At 39.8% G+C, this 20008-nt stretch overlaps 1 protein-coding gene across 1 annotated transcript in view; it reads right to left on the reverse strand.

Moving 5' to 3' along the window:
• The window catches only part of GPC3 (glypican 3), a 450385-nt gene that overhangs the window by 345911 nt on the left and 84466 nt on the right, over positions 1-20008 (reverse strand). The gene's annotated exons all lie outside the window — the stretch shown is intronic.

Here is a 20008-nt window from a genome sequence, read left to right on the forward strand (position 1 = left end):
GGTGCCTCCTGCTCCCACCCTTATCCCTCCTCCTTTTCCGTTGCTTCAAGGCAGAGGGATGTAACCAGAGGCAGAACTTCTTCCTGTGGAATGTATGGCTAATTATGTGTAAGTCCTTAAAGCACTCTGGGCTCCTTTAGTCTGAGGACCAAGGCTTCAAATGAGGGTCTTCCCCTCCTCCACAATGATTCCAGAGATAACAATCTTGCAATCCATTCTCTTTCCTCTATAAACACAACCCAGTGACCTGCTTCCTTTTGTAACCGGTGTCAGACCCTGAGTTGATTTTCATCTGCCACCTTTCCTAATCTCTAGCTTGACCTGAATATGAAACTCTTTAAATCTGGACCCTGACCAAAATTGTTTCTAGGTGCTGCTGAGCAAAACGGCCCTTAGGTCCTGCTTGAATTTGCCTACTTTTGCTTCTGAAAGACACTGGACCATGGATATGCTCTTTAGAAACAACTGTTTAGATATATCATCGTTCTTTCCCCCTAGAATGAAAAACACATAATTTTGGCTTGATTTCTATTTAAATGGTCACCAGATATTTTCTACAGTTTTTTTTTTTTTTTGTGGCTTAACTGTAGGTTGAATTAACAAGGAATTGCCCTTGTGGTGCCAGTCGCAGAGAGTTTACTGGAAACCTGAAGCATGCCCTTGCAACTGTGCCCCAAATCAAGAGAAAAGTTACTGACCATCTATGCCTACAGGCAATTTAAAATCTGGCTCTGCCATTAACTTGTCCTGTGACTTTGAACAACTTCTGCAAAGAGGAAGGGAACGATGCAGAGAACAGAGTTCAAAATGGAAAGATATCCTGGTCAGAGGCAGGAGGCACGGTGGAGGAAGATCCATCCGATCCCTTGAGAATCTTATTTCTAATCTGACTCTCAGTAGGTCAGAGAATTCCAAATAAATTGGCCAACAGCTGCTCCCACTTTCCCTTCCCCAGATGGCCTAAGATCATATCCATCTTGTGCTCAAATAGGTCCTGCAGCCCCAGCAACATACTTCAAATTGAGCATCATTTACTTAAAGATAGATTCTGAAATTTGCCCCAAATGCCTTCACAATCCTTCACTCTAAATTTAGAAATATATTTGTGTGTGTCTGTGTGTGCGAATGCTTATATGTGTATATAGAGCTTTTCCCTAACCACCTTTTTAACAAATTTTAAAACCTGCAAAAGGTTAAAAATACCTTTATTCTTACTATGCTTTTATTCTGAGCCTTTCAATACTTACAGATTCTGCTTCTATTGCTTTCCAATACAAGTACAGCAGAAGGTTACAGAGGTATTTACTCAGAAACACCACTGCTCTGGAATCAGCAAAATAGCCCCCTTTGTACAATCTTTTCTATACCTTTTCCATGAGCATTTACAGTTCCCAGCTTAGCATGGCCAAACCAAAATTCTGTAGGCTTTGTGGTAGACATTTATTTAAATAAGATTCTTAATACAACATAGTCATTTTTGCCATCCTGCCATTAAATAGAATTTTATTTGCAATATATACTGAATGCATATGTACTGAAGGACACAGGATAAAGTAGGGTAATTTAAAGTCAAGTTTTATAGAATATGGGAACTTAAGTTGCAGGATAACAGCATGAAAGAAGACAATTAAGCTGAAGAAATCCTTTAAGCAACTCTATTGGGGTAGAAATTAAAAGCAGACCAGGATATGTTCTAGAATCTAGACACTCAAATTCTGAATACTATCAAGTCTACTTTAAAGTACTCATTACTGATATTTTCTCCCCAGCACTCTACCCTTCTTTTATTTGTGTTCAGTTTTAGCTTTCATTACTGAATTCCATTTGTCCAGAAGAAATGTTATTCTTCAACACTGCAACCATAATATACTAACTGCTTTAGATATGTGTTGCATGAATTGTTAAATCCCTTTAAACTACTAAAGTAAAGCTGTCTTTTTTTTCTGGCTCATTGTTGTCAAAGATATGTTAAATGGTCTTATAAATTTCTTTAATTATTTAGTTCCTGAAATTATATTATATAATCCTTATGCAATGATTAACATGTGGCTTTCAACAGTAATTAGTGAGCTTTTATAATGGTTATGATGGCTCATTCATAGATGAAGTTTATTAAGTGTATAGTCCAGATCTCATTGAGATCCCAGAGTCAAGAGAAGTTTCTAAGGGTGCTCATTTAAAGGATGAGACAGAGACAAAGAGAACCAAATTTCAAAGTTTCATGAGTAAAAGATGTGCAGCCACTTAACTGCATTTACCAATTGCCCTAAGAAGTTTTCATTTTGGTGAGTCAAGAATTCTCTGTTATGATTATCTATCAGTTTTCTGTGAGCAAGTTGTCTCTACTTCCAGAGTCTCATTCCCACAGACTGCAACAAGCCCCTGGGCCTTCAAGAGATTTATCAAATTGCAAGAAAAAGATAGCTAGCTCAAATACTGGATGTCTCCTTACCCAGTCATCAAAGCCAGGTCTAGCTTTAGGTGGTAATATTAACCTGTCATTGAATTAATATGATGTACAAGCAGTATACTAGAAGCTTTGCACATATTAATCTTATTTAATACTCATAGCAACCCTTTGAGATAGTTATTACTCCTTCTACTATACATACTAGGAAATTAGGACACTGAGATTAAGTAACTTGCCCCAAATCACAAGCTGTAGGGCCCTAGTTTCAATGTTGTAACTGTGTATCTGTAGAGAGAACTTCAGGAATATTAATAGACCAGAATTTTCCTGAATGAAAATGATGTTATCTGTATTTAAACATACAAATGTCAAAGCTAGCATCTGGCATTCACTTGACAGTCCAATCAATGTTCAACATAAAACATACTACCAGAAAATTCACCAGAAAGTCTACCAGATATGAACTATTCATTGATCATGTCAAATTAGGAAAGTCACATGACTAATCACAAGGTCAAAACCTTGTTCAAACCTACATTGATTAATCTCTGGTATTTTTTGTTTACTCTCAAAACATTAGTCCACCACTCTTGACTACTGCACATTGGTTCTATTGTCAAATATTAACTAGACATTTTGGACAGAAATATTTCTCCTTTGTCTATCAAGATGACATTGTGACCACAGCACTAAATATTTTGCTCTTGCAAACACATGTCATTTAACCTAATTTCAAAAGATACCCCTCTCCAAGACATTTGACTCCATATCACCTATCTATCACTATTGGTCAGCTAGTTTCTGGTGATTTTGGTAATGCCTAACCCAATGTAACAATTTACTGCAGCACTGGGTTACTTGTCATAGGATTATTACATGTAGTTTACTAGCTAGTTCCTTTTAATGAGTAAAAGAATATTCTTTTCATATGCTATCAGGGTCACACATTTAAACTTTAAAATATTATTTGGATTTCCCTTATACATGATCCTCAAGTGTCCAGAATGTACAGAACAATCAGAATATAATAAAGGAAAAGGTATCTCAGCAGCAAAAATGGGGACCTCTCTCTCCCCAGCTCAACGCCTCATTCATAACTGAATACTTTTGTATTACCAATAGAATTCAAACAAGTTTTGTAAACTAGTTTTCAAGCCCCCAACAGATTAAAAGCAGCAAGTTAGAGGGAGAGTGGGATGTTATTAATAGACTTACAGTATTCTGATGAGAATTACAGAAAAAGTCACAAAAGCCTTATATTTGAAGAGTCCAAATATAGTAAGATCTAGATATGTGTTTATCATTATAAAAGTCCAAAGGCTGGGAAGAAAAAACAGAAAAATCAGATGACCATAAGTAGGTATGGTTTCATGATTGCTACAGGATTTGTTGGGTTTAAATGTTGTATTTGTGCATTTTATTTTGTCACACACCAGTAGCTCCTATGTCAGTATTTCATTATTGTAATATAAAATATTCTTAAAGTCTAGATTTAAAATTTCAAGTTTTAGCAATTTTAACAATGCATTTTAGACAAAAAATCAGGGCAAGGAAATTTGAAATGTACTGAAGAGAAGAAAAAAGAACAGGAATTGTCTCCATTTTCCCCTTTAAATTCCGTTGCGTACACATTAAAAGCACCAAATTTTATTCAGCTCTTACAATATACCATGAAATATGCTAAGCATATGGAAAGGATTACTTTATTCAATGTTCATTCAATCATCTAATTGAAGTATTACTTCATTCAATCAACTCTGTGAGATAGATATTATCATCCCCATTTTATTGATAGAAAATTGAGGTTCAGACAGTCTCAATCTAATCAGAGATTAGAACTCAGATTGGGGGCTGGGTGTAGCAGCTCACACTTGTAATCTCAGCAATTTAGGAAGCCAAGGTGGGAAGGCTGCTTGAGCCCAGGAGTTCAAGACCAGCCTGGGCAACCTAGTGAGACTCCTGTCTCTAAAGGTGGGGGAGGGGTAGAAAAGAACTCGGGTTGGTCCGACACAAGGTAGAATTCTTTTTTAAAAAATTCATTAGATATTGACAAATCATAATTGCATATATTTATGGGGTACAAAGCATATTATGATATATGCATATACTGTAGAATGACTGAGTCAAGCTAATTAACATATCCATCACCTCAAATACTTATCATTTATTCCTCCTGTCTAACTGAAACATTGTACCCTTTGATTATCATCTCCCCATTCCAAGTCCCACCCCGCAGCGTCTGGTAACCAGCATTCTGCTCTCTCCTTCTATGAGTTCCGATTCCATATATAAGTGAGATCATGTGGTATTTTTGTCTTGCTGTATCTGGCTTATTTCACTTAGCATAATGACCTTCGGTTTCATCCATGTTGTTGCAAATGATATAATTTCCCTCTTTTGTGTGGCAGCATATTATTTCATTTTCTATATGTTCCACATTTTCTTAATCTGTTAATCTGCTGATGGATATTTAGGTCGATTCCATATCCTGGCTTTCGTGAATAATGCTGCAGTGGACATGTGGGTACAGATATCTCTTCAACATACTAATATCAAAAGTTTTGAATATATACTCAGAAGTGGGATTGGTGGATCATATGGTAATTTTACCTTCAGTTTTGTTTTGTTTCTTTTTGAAACAGGATCTCAGTTCTGTTGCCCAGGCTGGAGTGCAGTGGTACAACCATGGCTCACTGTAGCCTCCACCTCCCAGGCTCAGATGATTCTCCCACCTCAGCCTCCCGAGCAGATGGGACTACAGGTGCCTGCCACCAGTCCTGGCTAATTTGTGTATTTTTTGTAGGAACAGGGTTTTACCATGTTGCCCAGGCTTATCTTCAGTTTTCTGAGGAATCTCCATAGTGTTCTCCATAATGGCTATACTAATTTATATTCCCACCAACAGTATATAAAAGTTCTATTTTCTCTACATCCTCACGAACACTAATCTTTCATCTTTTTGATAACAGCCATTCTGACAGATGTGAGGTAAAATCTCATTGTGATTCTAATTTATGTTTCCCTAATGATTAGTGATGTTGAGCTTTTTCATATACCTGTTGGCCATTTGTATGTCTTCTTTGGAGAAAGATCTATTCAGGTTCTTTGCCCATTTATGAATTAATTGGGCAATCTGCTTTCTTGTTATTGAGTTGTTTGAGTTCCTCATATACTCTGAATATTAAAACCCATTTATGCCTAGTGTTCCATTATTGTAACGCTGAGCTTGTGGGAGTTATTTATATCTTACTGTTCAAGGTCATCGCCAGGGTCTGATTTTTCACAGAAAAAAATTTGTGACCTCCAGCAAATATATAGGTTAACCTCTTACCAGATGTGTGACTTGCAAATATTTTCTCTCAATCTGTAAGTTGCTTTTTCACTTTGTTGATTGGTTCCTCTTTCTGCAAAAACCTTTCAGTTTGATTTAATTTTATTTGTCTGTTTTCGTTTTTGTTGCCTGAGCTTTTGAGGTCAAATCCAAACACTCATTGCCCAGACCGATGTCATATAGTTTTTCTCCAGACAGAATTTTTTTTTTTTTTTTAATACTTTAAGTTCTGGGTTACATGTGCAGAACATGCAGTTTTGTTACATAGGTATACACATGCCCTGGTTGTTTGCTGCACCCATCAACCTGTTATCTACAGTAGGTATTTCTCCTCATGTTATCCCTCCCCTAGCCCCCCACCCCCTGACAGGCCCCAGCGTGTGATGTTCCCCTCCCTGTGTCCATGTGTTCTCATTGTTCAACTCCCACTTATTAGTGAGAACATATGGTGTTTGGTTTTCTGATCTTGTGATACTTTGCTGAGAATGATGGCTTCCAGCTTCATCCATGTCCCTGCAAAGGACATGAATTCATCCTTTTTTATGGCTGCATACTATTCCATGGTATATATGTGCCATATTTTCTTTATCCAGTCTATCATTGATGGACATTTGAGTTGGTTCTAAGTCTTTGCTATTGTGAATAGTGCCACAATAAACATACATGTGCATGTGTCTATCATAGAATGATTTATAATCCTTTGGGTATATGCCCAGTAATGGGATTGCTTGGTCAAATGGTATTTTCAGTTCTAGATCCTTGAGGAATCACCACACTGTCTTCCACAATGATTGAACTAATTTACACTCCCATCAACAGTGTAAAAGTCTTCCTATTTTTCCACAATCTCTCCAGCATCTGTTGTTTCTTGACTTTTTAATGATTGCCATTCTAACTGGCGTGAGACGGTATCTCATTGTGGTTTTGATTTGCATTTCTCTAATGACCAGTGATGATGAGCATTTTTTTATATGTCTATTGGCTGCATAAATATCTCCAGACAGAATTCTTAGCTTCAATCCAACACTATATCCTGCCCCAAAAGTAACTCAAGTATGTTCATAAGGAACTATACATGTTCATGTTGGGCCAAGCTGACTTGATCTCCAAACAGGCAGTCAGAATGGCTGTATGTCAACACACAAACTAGTTTCACTCTTCGTGACTGACTTTTGGTAACTGGCTGGATGGCCTGATGTGACAAGCCAGTGAAAGCAATGAACTGAATTTGTGTGTACTGATGTAGCAGAAGGCAAGACTAGCCTATTATTAGAATACACAAATCTCACTTATGATGTAAATGGAACACAGATTTAAATTTCCCCCACACAATAAAGGCATGGAATGTAGTAACACTCTCTGAAAGAGTTTACACCATGCTGATAATCAATGCTTAATGAGGTCCTTTTCTCCAGACTCAAGACCTTTATGTTACTGTCATCCTGTTAAGCATCTCATTTTTCCCCACTTGAATAGCTTTGTCCTCTTACAAAGGCCCACCACTATGTGAAAGTGGCAGTATAATTAATTTTTCAGTAAAAGCCAAGTTGTTTGCTCTCAAACATCCTGCAGTTTAGGAAATGTCAAAATGTCAGACCATGTAAGTGGAAATAAACTCTGCATTACACTTCCAATCACTTCCTGCAGGGAAAGAATAGTTAGACATTCCATTGAGAAGGGAGAAATGCACAGAATCACTCCAAAAAAAGTGATTCAATGTCTTTCTTATCCGATAAATATGTCATCTGTAAATCTTAACCTATTTGGAGTTAAAACATAACACCCCAGTGCTGCTTGCAAGATCCTGTTACATCCTCAGAAGTTGGTGCATGTGTACGTGTGTATACAATACATAATTCCATACATTCCATTTTTGGATTGTTTTAACAATAACATTATTTTTTCTATATTTTTTACTACACAATACATATATTCTAAACAATGTCTGGCATATACTATGTGCTCAGTAAGTAATTATGGAATACTTTCTAGAGAAATTAGAAAATACAGATAAAAAAGAATAAAATACCCCCTCCCCCCTGTAACTCCACCATCTAGAGAGGACCACGATTTCCTATTACCTATGATTCTAGCCTTCTTCTTCTTCTTTTTTTGAGACAGAGTCTCACTCTGTCACCCAGGCTAGAGTGCAATGGTGCAATCTCGGCTCACTACAAGCTCCGCCTCCCGGGTTCACACTATTCTCCTGCCTCAGCCTCCCGAGTAGTGGGGACTACAGGTGCCTGCCACCATGCCTGGCTAATTTTTTGTGTGTTTTTAGGAGAGACGGGGTTTCATCATGTTAGCCAGGATGGTCTCGATCTCCTGACCTTCTGATCCACCTGCCTTGGTCTCCCAAAGTGCTGGGATTACAGGCATGAGCCAATGCACCTGGCCTCTAACTTTCCTTTAATGTATATAAATACATTTTCATAAAAATGGAATCACACTTTATGTACTGTTTCATCACTTAATAATAAGTTGTCGGCATTTTTCAGTGTCATTATGAATTATTTCATAATACTATTTTAAGAGCTATACAGTATTCTATCATATAGGTGTCCCATAATGAAACTAATCTCTTAATGTTGGAGATTGTTGGTTATTTCTAGTTTTTCACTTTCTTGATAGCACGATAAAAATCCTTATAATCCATTCTTTATATATCATCTTGATTATTTCCTTAGGATAAATTCCTGGGTGTGCAAAAAAATGCAAACAACCCAAATGTCCATCAATTGATGAATAAATAAATAAAATATATAGGCCAGGCATGGTGGTTCACACCTGTAATCACAGCACTTTGGGAGGCCAAGGCAGGAGGATCCCTTGAGCCTAGGACCTCAAGACCAGCCTGGGCAACATAGAGCGACTCTGTCTCTATCAAAAATAAAAACAAACAAAAAAAAAAAAGGTCGGGTGTGGTGACTTATGCCTGTAATCCTAGCACTTTGGGAGGCCGAGGCAGGTGGATCACCTGAGGTCGGGAGTTCGAGACCAGACTGCCCAAAATGGTGAAACCCTGTATCTACTAAAAACACAAAAAAATTAACTGGATGTAGTAGCACACACCTATAGTCCCAGGTACTCAGGAGGCTGAGGTAAGATAATTGCTCGAACCCAGGAGACGAAAGTCGCAGTGAGCTGAGATCATCCCACTGCACTCCAGCCTGGACAACAATGGTGAAACTCTATCTCAAAAAAAAAAAAAAAAAAAATTAGTTGGGCGTGGTTACCAGCACGTGTAGTTCCAGTCACTTGGGAGGCTGAGATGGGAGGATCACTTGAGCCCAAGAGCTCAAGGTTACAGTGAGCCATGATGGCACCACTGCAGTCCAATCTTGGTGACACAGAGAGATCCCATCTCTTAAAAAAATAATAAAGAAAAATAAATAAAATGTATATACAGGTATCCATACAATGAAATATTATATAGCCATAAAAAGGAATGAAGTTCTGATACATGCTACAACATGGAAGCACCTTGAAAACATTATGCTAAGTAAAAGAAGCTAGACACAAAAGGCCTCCATGTTGTATGATTCCATTTACATGAGATGTCTAGAATACAGAAATATATAGAGACCGCAGGTTGATAAATAGTTGCTCAGGGCTAGGGTTGAAGGAGATGGGGGGATATGAGGGTGATTAGCTAAAGTGTATAGTTTCTTTTTGAGGTGATAAAAATATCCCAAAACTGACTGTGGTGATAGCTACAAAATTTTGTGAATATCCTAACAACCATTGAATAGTATATACATTTTAAAAGGGTGAATTTTGTAGTATGTGAATTATATCTCAATAAAAGTTGTCATTTAAAAAATTCTGGGCCAGGCATGGGAGCTTACACCTATAATCTCAACACTTCGGAAGGCCAAGGCAGGAGGACTGCCTGAGCCAGGAGTTCAAGACCAGCCTGGGCAACTTAGAGAGACCCTGTTTCTACAAAAAGTAAAAAAAAAAAAAAAAAAAAAAAAAGAATAGTCAGGCATAGTCACACATGCCTGCAGTTCTAGCTGCTTGGGAGGCCAAGAGAGGAAGATTGCCTAAGTTCAGGAGATGGAGGCTGCAGTGAGCCGTGATCATGCCACTACACTCCAGCCTAGGTGACAGAGCTAAGACCCTGTCTCAAAAAAAAAAAAAAAAAAAAAAAAAAAAAAAAAATTCTGAGGCATACTAAAAATCTTAAGTTTTTGAAGTAAAAAAAAATTCTTAAAGTAAACTAAAATTAATTTTTAAATTAATTTTAAAGATCTTCCTTTAAGAAAGGAATCTGTGTGAGGACTTTGAACATTAGGCACTTCAGATTTTTCATCTGGAAAATGGGCCCCCACTTCATCAGGTTATGAGAATTAAATGAGATTGTATAATTACAAGTGCCTGACACATAGAAACTCCATAAGTGTTAGATAAACAAATGCATGCAGAGTATTTCCTAGCCCAGTGTCTCTGTGCACAAAGCCCTTCTTAAGAGCTGCATCAGATGTAGTCCTTGCCTCTGAGGGTCTTCTCATCTAAGACATGTTACATTTTTTTCCAGCTTCCTTCTGCTGTCTTTGAATAAAACACCATGAAAACCATTTTATTTCTGGAACAGAGCTTTCAAAACACCAAAACTATCGACAAACCCTTCATTGTACATTCTACTTTCCTCTTGGTGACCTCTTCGTTTCAAATGCTGTAATGAGCTCAGTTTTGCTCCTTCACTACTCCTTTCTGGTATGCTGCTCCCATGGGCACCTCCTAAGTGGTTCAAGCAAAAGACCCATCATTGCTCAGCAGTCAGGGCAAGTTACAGCCACAAGTCAAATACCTTCCTGAGACCTTTAACCTTGCTGAATGGGGTGGGAGAGTGATGAAAGCCATTCTGCATACCAGGAAGGTCTAATGTCACAGCTTACAACCTGTCCAAACAGGATGCTTGGACTTTTTTTTTTTTTAAACTAAATAGTGATCAGGGTGGCTCAAAAACAATATTCCTATGGTGACACCCTCAAGCCACCCCAAACCAAAAGGGAAAGAAGGTCAAGCTGGAAGGGGGGAGATATACTTTGGAAGTTCCTGTGAGGAACTTTACATACCTTGGAGAGGACTAAAGGAAGGTGAACAGGCAGTGTCCACACAACTGGTTAGTCAGGAAAACCTTTGCAATCAGGGTGCAGGTTACGTTAAGTAAAAGCCACAATCATAAGACACCAATTGGAAGAAACCAGAGATTTGTATGCATCTTGAATTACTTTATTAGGTACTAGCCTAAATATCTCTCAGAGCCTCAGTCTTTCGGAGAATCATTGCACCTTTTTAAGCTCTCAGTCGGGCTGGGCACGGTGGCTCATGCCTGTAATCCCAGAACTTTGGGAGGCCAAGGAGGGTGGATCACCTGAGGTCAGGAGTTCGAGACCAGCCTGGCCAACATGGTGAAATGCTGTCTCTACTAAAAATACCAAATATTAGCTGGGCATAGTGGCAGGCGCCTGTAATCCTGGCTACTCAGGAGGCTGAGACAGGAGAATCGCTTGAACCTGGGAGGCAGAGGTTGCAGTGAGCTAAGATCACACCATTGTACTCCAGCTTTGGCAACAGCAGCAAAACTCCCCGTTTCAAAATAAATAAATAAATAAATAAATAAGCTCTCAGTGAAGTTATATTGTTGAAGTTTCTGTCATTTCTCAATGGTTTCTAAAGCCATTGCGCTGTGAGGTATTTGGGGAAAGAGATTCAATTTTCCCATTAGGTTTAGCCTATTTCATCCTTTGACAGCATCTTCACTCTATTTTTATTTTTTTATTTTTAAATTGTTGTCTTTTATTTATTCTTTATTTTGTTAAAATTTAACTTACATAATTATATTTATGATTTACTAATACTTAATTCTGTTTTTAATAAGGCCTCATTCAAAGTGTTTCATTTAAAAAAATAATAATGGTAGAGTCAACCAATAAAGTGATGATATGCAGGTTTCCAGCTCCTAGGTAGTAGAATTCTTATAGGGAAGATGTTTCACTGTACAAACGAACTAACCCTCAGGAAGCTTAAGGATCCTGTGAAGGACACACACCATCTAATCTAATCATATCAGATGATGTAAGTGTGCAATGATTAAATTTTTGATGGGGAGGGAAGCCCGTGCCTACTCATCCTCCCTTCTTTAGGATGTTTCCAGAACATAATATGCCTGATCAAAAGTTTTCTCTTTTTCTTTCTTTCTTTTTTTTTCTTTTTTGAGACAGGGTCTCACTCTGTTGCCCAGATTGGAGTGCAGTGGTACAATCTCGGCTCACTGCAACCTCTCTGCCTCCCAGGTTCAAGTGCTTCAGCCTCCCAAGTAGCTGAGATTACAGGCACCCACCACCACGTCTGGCTAATTTTTGCATTTTTAGTAGAGACAGGGTTTCACCATGTTGGCCAGGCTGGTCTCGAACTCCTGAACTCAGGTGGTGTGCCCACCTCGGCCTACCAAAGTCCTGGGATTACAGGAGCAAGCCACCGTGCCCAACCTGATCAAAAGTCTTGACCTTTTGATTTTACAATGCAAGTTCGTGGGCCTCTGACCCTTGGAACTGCAAATACTTACCTCTAGAATTCGCTCAGGGGTCTCTCCTAAGGTATAAGCGAGACAGGCACAATGTGCATCCTCTCGTATCTCAAGAAAATGAGAAGTTTTGAATTGTTTTATCTTCTACTTTTTATTGTATGAATGTGTGTGAAATTATTTCCAGATTTTGTAGTTGTTTTTGTACTACTTTACATGCATGTAACTCTGATAATGCTTATCCAATATTAAAATCATGTTTTCTCCATATATATTAATATGGAAGGGTCTTTTGGTAACAGAACTGTTTAAGTTCTCTAACAATGACAAGGTCACTGTTAATGAGCAGTTTGGTGTGACTGAAGATGCACAGAAACACCCGAAGAGGCCAGGCGTGGTGGCTCACGCCTGTAATCCCAGCACTTTGGGAGGCCAAGGCAGGCAGATCACTTGAGGTCAGGAGTTTGAAACCAGCCTGGCCAACATGGTGAAACCCCATCTCTACTAAAAATACAAAAATTAGTCAGGCATTGTGGTGCATGCCTGTAATGCCAGCTACTTGGGAGGCTGAGGCAGAAGAACTGCTTGAATCCAGGAGGCAGAGGTTGCAGTGAACCCAGATTACACCACAACACTCCAGCCTGGGCCACAGATCAAGACTCTACCTCAAAAAAAGAAAAAAGAAACACATGAAGAAAACGTGGGACACTGCAGTTACATGGAAGCCAAGTTAATACACTTGATCTTGGGACCAAAAGCATCTATTTGTTTACTTTCAAGTGCATTTTTAGCTAATTGGTCCATCAACAAACATTTTCTGAGATCCTACTATGATCAGGCTGTATGCTAAGTGTTAAGGATACAAATAAGATATAGTTTGCTAGAAGTGTTCATAGTATAGTGAAGGGATCACCAGACCACTGGATCCCTATAGGTCTATTCCAGGAAAGTGAGTCCAGATTCCATTCAAATAGACTAATTTTTCACTCCAGCTACAACTGTGAATGCGGACTGATGATGAGAATTTCACTGCCTCCTTGGGGTAGCCTATTCTCTCTTTGGTCAGCTTATGTTGTTGGAAAGTTATTGCCTGGATTGAGAAAAAGATGTCTTCCTATATCTCTCCTCTACTGATCAGAGTCTGCCTCTCCCACCCCAAAGCCACCAAAACTAGTTTATTGTTACTTTGACTTGAGAGCCCTTCATGTTTTTGATAACAGCTACCAACGTACCCTGAATCTCCACCCCCCGCCCCAAGTTAAAGAGATTCAGTTCCATCAACATTTCCTCATAGAATGCGATTATGAGTATCCCTGCCATTCCTTATTAAAGAAATCACAGGTAGCAGCAGATAGAGGAGTTATTTAGGCGGCTGGTAGCAGGGCCCTGATGACAATTTACAAACCTATTTTGATGAAGAAAAGGGAATGCATTAGGTCCTCAGATAACAGGGTCCCAGTTTGTGGCCTTCATTATCAAGTATAAGCAGAATTAATAATTCATATCCTGCTAATGCACAGCAAATCATGTAAGAGCTTCAGCTTTAGAAAAGTCTTTAAACCATGCGCGCGCACACACACAGACACAGGCACACACATGTCTCAAAAGCATAAATAAAAGCAATCTACATATCCAGCCCAATCAATCATGATTACTGAAGGCCCTCTGATTACTGAAGAGAGTTCCCTCGCTGGCAAGAAAAGTTTCTGTCTTTGCTAAGCTTTTCCACCCTTGGACTCAGCAGCCTCTCCCCAAACTTTTCATTCTACATAAAAACTTTCATTCCCAATTAATACAGACTCAAAATCCAACTGTCCCCATGAATTTAGGGTGTTGGCAAAGAATCACAGTGCTTCTCAAGTCCAGTTTTTATTAGACAGAGGAAACGGCCCTAGAAAGGAAATGTCAAGGCTGGGCGTGGTGGCTCACTCCTGTAATCCTAGCACTTTGGGAGGCCGAGGTGGGTGGATCACCAGAGGTCAGGAGTTCGAGACCAGGCTGGCCAACACAGTGAAACTCTGTCTACTAAAAATACAAAAAATTAGCCAGGCGTGGTGGCACATGCCTGTAATCCCAGCTACTTGGGAGGCTGAGGCAGGAGAATTGCTTGAACTTGGGAGGTGGAGGTTGCAGTGAGCCAAGATCGTGCCATCACACTCCAGCCTAGGCAACAGAGTGGCAGACTGTCTCAAGAAAAAAGAAAAAGAAAAAGAAACGAAACATCCATTTTAGGTGGCAGACCCAACTAAAACTCAAGTTCCATCTCTTTTCTTTGTTCTCCATCAAAATCTCTCCAAGTTCTCTTTTAAAAGTCGGCAAAAAGCATCAAGAGAAATATAATTCATTAGTAATGGTATCTTGGGAAAATAGGTTCCTGGTAGTCAAATTTGTACTCAGTGAATTTGGGCCTCCCTTGCCTTTGAGCTCTTATTTTTTTTGGGGGGACGGAGTCTCACTCTGTCGCCCAGGCTGGAGTGCAGTGGCACAATCTCGGCTCACTGCAAGCTCCACCTCCCAGGTTCACGCCATTCTCCTGCCTCAGCCTCCCAAGTAGCTGGACTACAGGCACCCACAACCACGCCCGGCTAATTTTTTGTATTTTTAGTAGAGACAGGGTTTCACTGTGTTAGCCAGGATGGTCTTGATCTCCTGACCTGGTGATCTGCCTGCCTCGGCCTCCCAAAGTGCTGGGATTACAGGCGTGAGCCACCACGCCCGGGCTTTTTTTTTTTTTTCAAATAGAGACAGGGTCTCACTATGTTGCCCAGGCTGGTCTTGAACTCCTGGGCTCAAGCTGTCTGCCCACCTTGGCCTCGCAAAGTGCTGGAATTATAGGCATGAGCCACCAAGCCCAGCCTCCTTGTGCACCTTTTAATGACTTTAACAATGAGGATGATACTGACGGTATATTCTATCCACGTTTTTGCTTGCATCACAAACTGATTTCTTTTTTCTTTTTAGTTTCATCAAGTTGAAATTTCTTGTTAAAAGGAACAAAAGATCCAACTTCAAGCAACCCCCTTGTATATAAGGATACCGTGCTATTCTGCCTATAGCAGCAGTCAGGGCAGCAAGATGTTTTCTTTTCTATCAGATTTCGGCAGACTGTAATAAAACTCAAAGCCTGAAAATGGGAGAGATGAGGTAGTCCCTCCAAACATGCTCATGTGGATGGTGCCAGGAAGCCCCTAGGCAAGTAAAATAACTGGGTGCTTCTTTGAAAGCCTCAAATCACTTCAGCCTCAAATAAACCTTGACACCCAAGTAGGGGTATCAGGCAATCCACATAGGCCATTTATATCTCTGTGTTGCTGTGAGAAAGAAGGACAGAGTTTCCTAATCCAGACACTGAAACACTAAGTGGTAGCCTCCCATTTGTAACCGATGAGTATTCACAAGGACAGGTGGGTAATGGAGGATGAACATTCCCTCCCAGCATTTTTAATTAACTGGTTGTTGGATTTATTGGTCAGCTCAGTGGGAAATCAGAACCTACTACTTGGGGGCTATTTTTATAGCCTTCTGGAGTTGGGTTGCCTTAGTACAGACATCTGGCACCATTCCTAGAAATGGTTAGATTTGTATTTTTCCCTTTTAAACAGCAACCAGTGAGTAGATTTGAGCATTCCAGGCATCTGGCAGTAATCCGATATAATAAAGGTGCCCCTCTCCCTTCCCACTTTGGTAATATAGCATATGCACCACCAGTTTATCCCTTCACATCCAGCAGCAGGTCAGAGGCAAAGGGAGTGTGGTTAAAACACAAAATAAACTCTGTAAAATCTTGGAAGCAAGGGGTTGTATCTATCATCAATACATTTATAAGCTATAAAACCAGAGTAAGTCATCTCTGAATAAGCAATATTAGATCTTATCAACCCCAAATTCCTCAAATCAGAGTTTCAGCTCATTTCCTCTGTCTTCCTTCAGATGAAGTACTGTTTAGGAAAAATGGGAGCTTTTTGCCATCAAAGATCTTTTTACAGCATACACTAACAATTTCTGTGCAGATATTTGGGTGGCAAATTGTAAACCGATACCTATTTTGCAATAAAATTACCACAGCATTAAACTGACATAACAGACACAGAAATTCTATTCTGTTGACTTTTGGTCATGCAGGCACTCACTTCAATGTGGGAGATGAATTAAACTCATCCTTGGGAAATCCAAGGGTAATGACCGAAACACAATGTGATTGAGCTAATTATCAACCAGGTGTGCTTTAAGGAGTTGATGGTTCAATCTATTACTGCTAAGTGCACAAGCCTGTTTTGGGGAGGAGTTTATGAGAGCAGGTCAGACACTGCAACTTTCCAGAGGGCAAAAGACAATGTTTCTGCAGATCCCGCATTATGTTGAGCCCACCTAAATCCTGTTCAACCACTTAGGCCAGCTCAAGAACCTGAAAAGATTTCTGGACTACCTAAGATCCCAGGAAGCTGGCCATCCCTGAAGTCCACAGCAGTTACTGTCTATAAGCAATTGGCCTGTACTGCCTGGTACTGAGAGTCAACTTTCCATTTGTATATACCTCGTCTCAACTAAGTAAACTGCTCAAAGGCACACACATGTTTTTAAAATATCCCCCATGATGTCCGACCTTGTTAAGTATTTGCAGATTGAGATCTTCTGGATAAAAAGTAATTTTAAAATACTTCACATTACTGTATGGATATTTCTTACATTTGTTTGTCTCTGTAAATGAAGTACGGTATATGAAACATAACCATTTAATGGCTCTGGTTCATTATAAGGAACATCAGTCTCATACGGTGTGGGACACAGAGCTGGGTGTATATTTACATCATGATATCCCTGACCAACATTGGCACATACTACAGAACAGAGCCTTGCTTCTCTGAGAGGCCACATCTACCTTCCTCCAGACATCTCCTTTCATTTATTGCTCCATCATTTATTGGTACTCCCTCCACTCACACATCTACCTTGTTCCAGCATCACAGGATCCTGACATTCACAGCCATTACCAACCAATTCCAGTACACATTTCTTCAGGTGGTCAAAGTGTCTGTTCCTCAAACTGCATATCATCAATCTTCTTCGATGAATCCCATTCTACTAGACTGTAAGATCCCAGAGAACAGGGACTAAGTCTGAATCATTATTGTATGTAAACCCTGCCTCCCACACTCCACCACCACGCAACCCAGAAGCCTACAGTTCAAGGAATGCTCAATATACAGTTTAACTGAATTCTAGGATTCCAAATTTCCCACCAGCTACTGGAAAATTCTGAATCTCTAGGTGGTTGGTAAGTGATTTGACCAATGGTCTACTGGATTTTATTTTTATTTTATTTATGTATTTATTTATTTGTTTGTTTGTTTGTTTGTTTGTTTGTTTGTTTTTTGAGACAAGAGTCTCACTCTGTCACCCAGTCTGGAGTGCAGTGGCATGATCTCGGCTCACTGCAACCTCCACCTCCTGGGTTCAAGTGATTCTCCTGCCTCAGCCTCCTGAGTAGCTGGGATTACAGGCACCCGCCACCACACCTGGCTAATTTTTGTCTTTTTAGTAGAGACGGGGATTCACCATGTTGGTCAGGTTGGTCTCGAACTTCTGAGCTTAGGTGATCCACCCGCCTCAGTGTCCCAAAGTGCTAGGATTACAGGCATGAGCCACCACGCCCGGCTAGTCTAATGGTTTTTAAATTCAACTTAAACTAAAGCACAGAAGCAGAATACACACATGACAACTGGCCTATAGGAGCAGGCCCAAAGTATTCAAGTAGGCATCCCCCTAGCAGAGATCCCTTTGTTTTTCGGCACAGGGAAACTTCAATATTTGAATGTTAAATGTTGAATTTGCATTTAGAAGATAACAATCAATCAAATATTTATTGATTGCCTGGCACATAGAGGGCCCTGTGCAAAAAGTCCGTGAGAAAACGGATGGGTTTTCTTTCTTTCTTTCTTTTTTTTTTTTTTTTTTTTTTTTTGAGACAGAGTCTCGCTCTGTCGCCCGGGCTGGAGTGCAGTGGCCGGATCTCAGCTCACTGCAAGCTCTGCCTCCCAGGTTTACACCATTCTCCTGCCTCAGCCTCCCCAGTAGCTGGGACTACAGGTGCCCGCCACCTCGCCCAGCTAGCTTTTTGTATTTTTTAGTAGAGACGGGGTTTCACCGTGTTAGCCAGGATGGTCTCGATCTCCTGACCTCGTGATCCGCCCGTCTCGGCCTCTCAAAGTGCTGGGATTACAGGCTTGAGCCACCGCGCCCGGCCGGATGGGTTTTCAATAAAGAAGTACAATCAAGTGGTGGTAGCAAGAACATAGCAGCAACCCTGCACACTTTTTATCTTAAGAGTCAGAGCTCATCCAGACTGAATAGCCATGGTCCCTGAGAAAATACCAGGTACTTATTTCTTACTCCATGTGGAAGTTCTGAGGATTAAACAAAACGGCAATACAAGGGTTCATCTTCTTTAACTTTTTTTTTTTAAATCGATTTACATTTTCCTAGTCAACTGAAAATCAATTTCTTTCTCAAATGTTCCTCCAACAAAATGATAAGGAGGAAGGGGAATCTGATTCCAGGATAAAAGATCTTACCTAGGACCATTTCAAAGATTTTCTAAGGTCTGCTTATTACTTTGCCGAAAACTTCTCTCATGGTTATCCTTCTCCTCAGTTACAGCCCATGTTCTCTGGCTTCTTGGTGGTGGCAGAGCAACCACCACTGAATGAAACGGCTTCCCACACAAGCTCCAATTGTGCCAGAGCTGACAGACTACTGATACCAAAGGGTTTACTGAGCACCACCCAGAGGGAACTTTTTCACAAAGTAGTATTTATTTTTAGAAGCGGATTATGTTTTATATTGTCCATCTCTCTCTCTTTGGAAGAATGTGTCCTTAAATTGCTCATAAAGAAAACCACATGGGTTTTTCAGGAATTTCTGTTTGAATCTAACTACTTCTGTTTCTGAAGCAGATATAATACAAATAATGTATTTCTGGTTAATACGACAACATGCCACTATAAAAGTTTATCAAAAGAACCATTTCTATAATAGATGTATTTAATGGCATCTGAAATGTTAACATTTGATTCAGAAGTTAACTGTAAATCAAATAATACTGTTTCTTTGCAAGAGGGTAGACCAAAAAAGCTTAAAAGACATTAACCTAGGTGAATTTTTATACCAAATATTTACTTAATATTAAACTTTTTCTTGCTGGGCATGATGGCTCACGCCTGTAATCCCAGCACTTTGGGAGGCCGAGGCGGGCAGATCACAAGGTCAGGAGTTCAAGACCAGCCTGGCCAACATAGTGAAACCCCATCTCTACTAAAAATACAAAAAAAAGTTAGCTGGGCATGGTGGCGGCGCCTGTAATCCCAGCTACTCGGGAGGCTGAGGCAGGAATGGCTTGAACCTGGGAGGCGGAGGTTGCAGTGAGCCGAGATCGCGCCATTGCACCCCAGCCTGGGGGACAGAGCAAGACTCCATCTCAAAACAAACAAACAAACAAACAAACATTTTCTTTAATTTGAAAACATTCTCAAACACAAGTACCTTTTTTTCATGAAAGCGAAAATTTTTTTCATTTCATATCACAAACATATACACAGACACATATTTCTTTTTAACTTGTCTCTGGATTTATTTTATTTTATTTTATTTATTTTATTTTATTTTATTTATTTTTGACAGGGAATCTCGCTCTGACGCCAGGTGTCAGTGCTGTGGTCTCGGCTCACTGCAACCTCCG

The sequence above is a fragment of the Rhinopithecus roxellana genome, chromosome 7 (genome assembly GCF_007565055.1).
Source record: "Rhinopithecus roxellana isolate Shanxi Qingling chromosome 7, ASM756505v1, whole genome shotgun sequence".
Classification (NCBI taxonomy): domain Eukaryota; kingdom Metazoa; phylum Chordata; class Mammalia; order Primates; family Cercopithecidae; genus Rhinopithecus; species Rhinopithecus roxellana.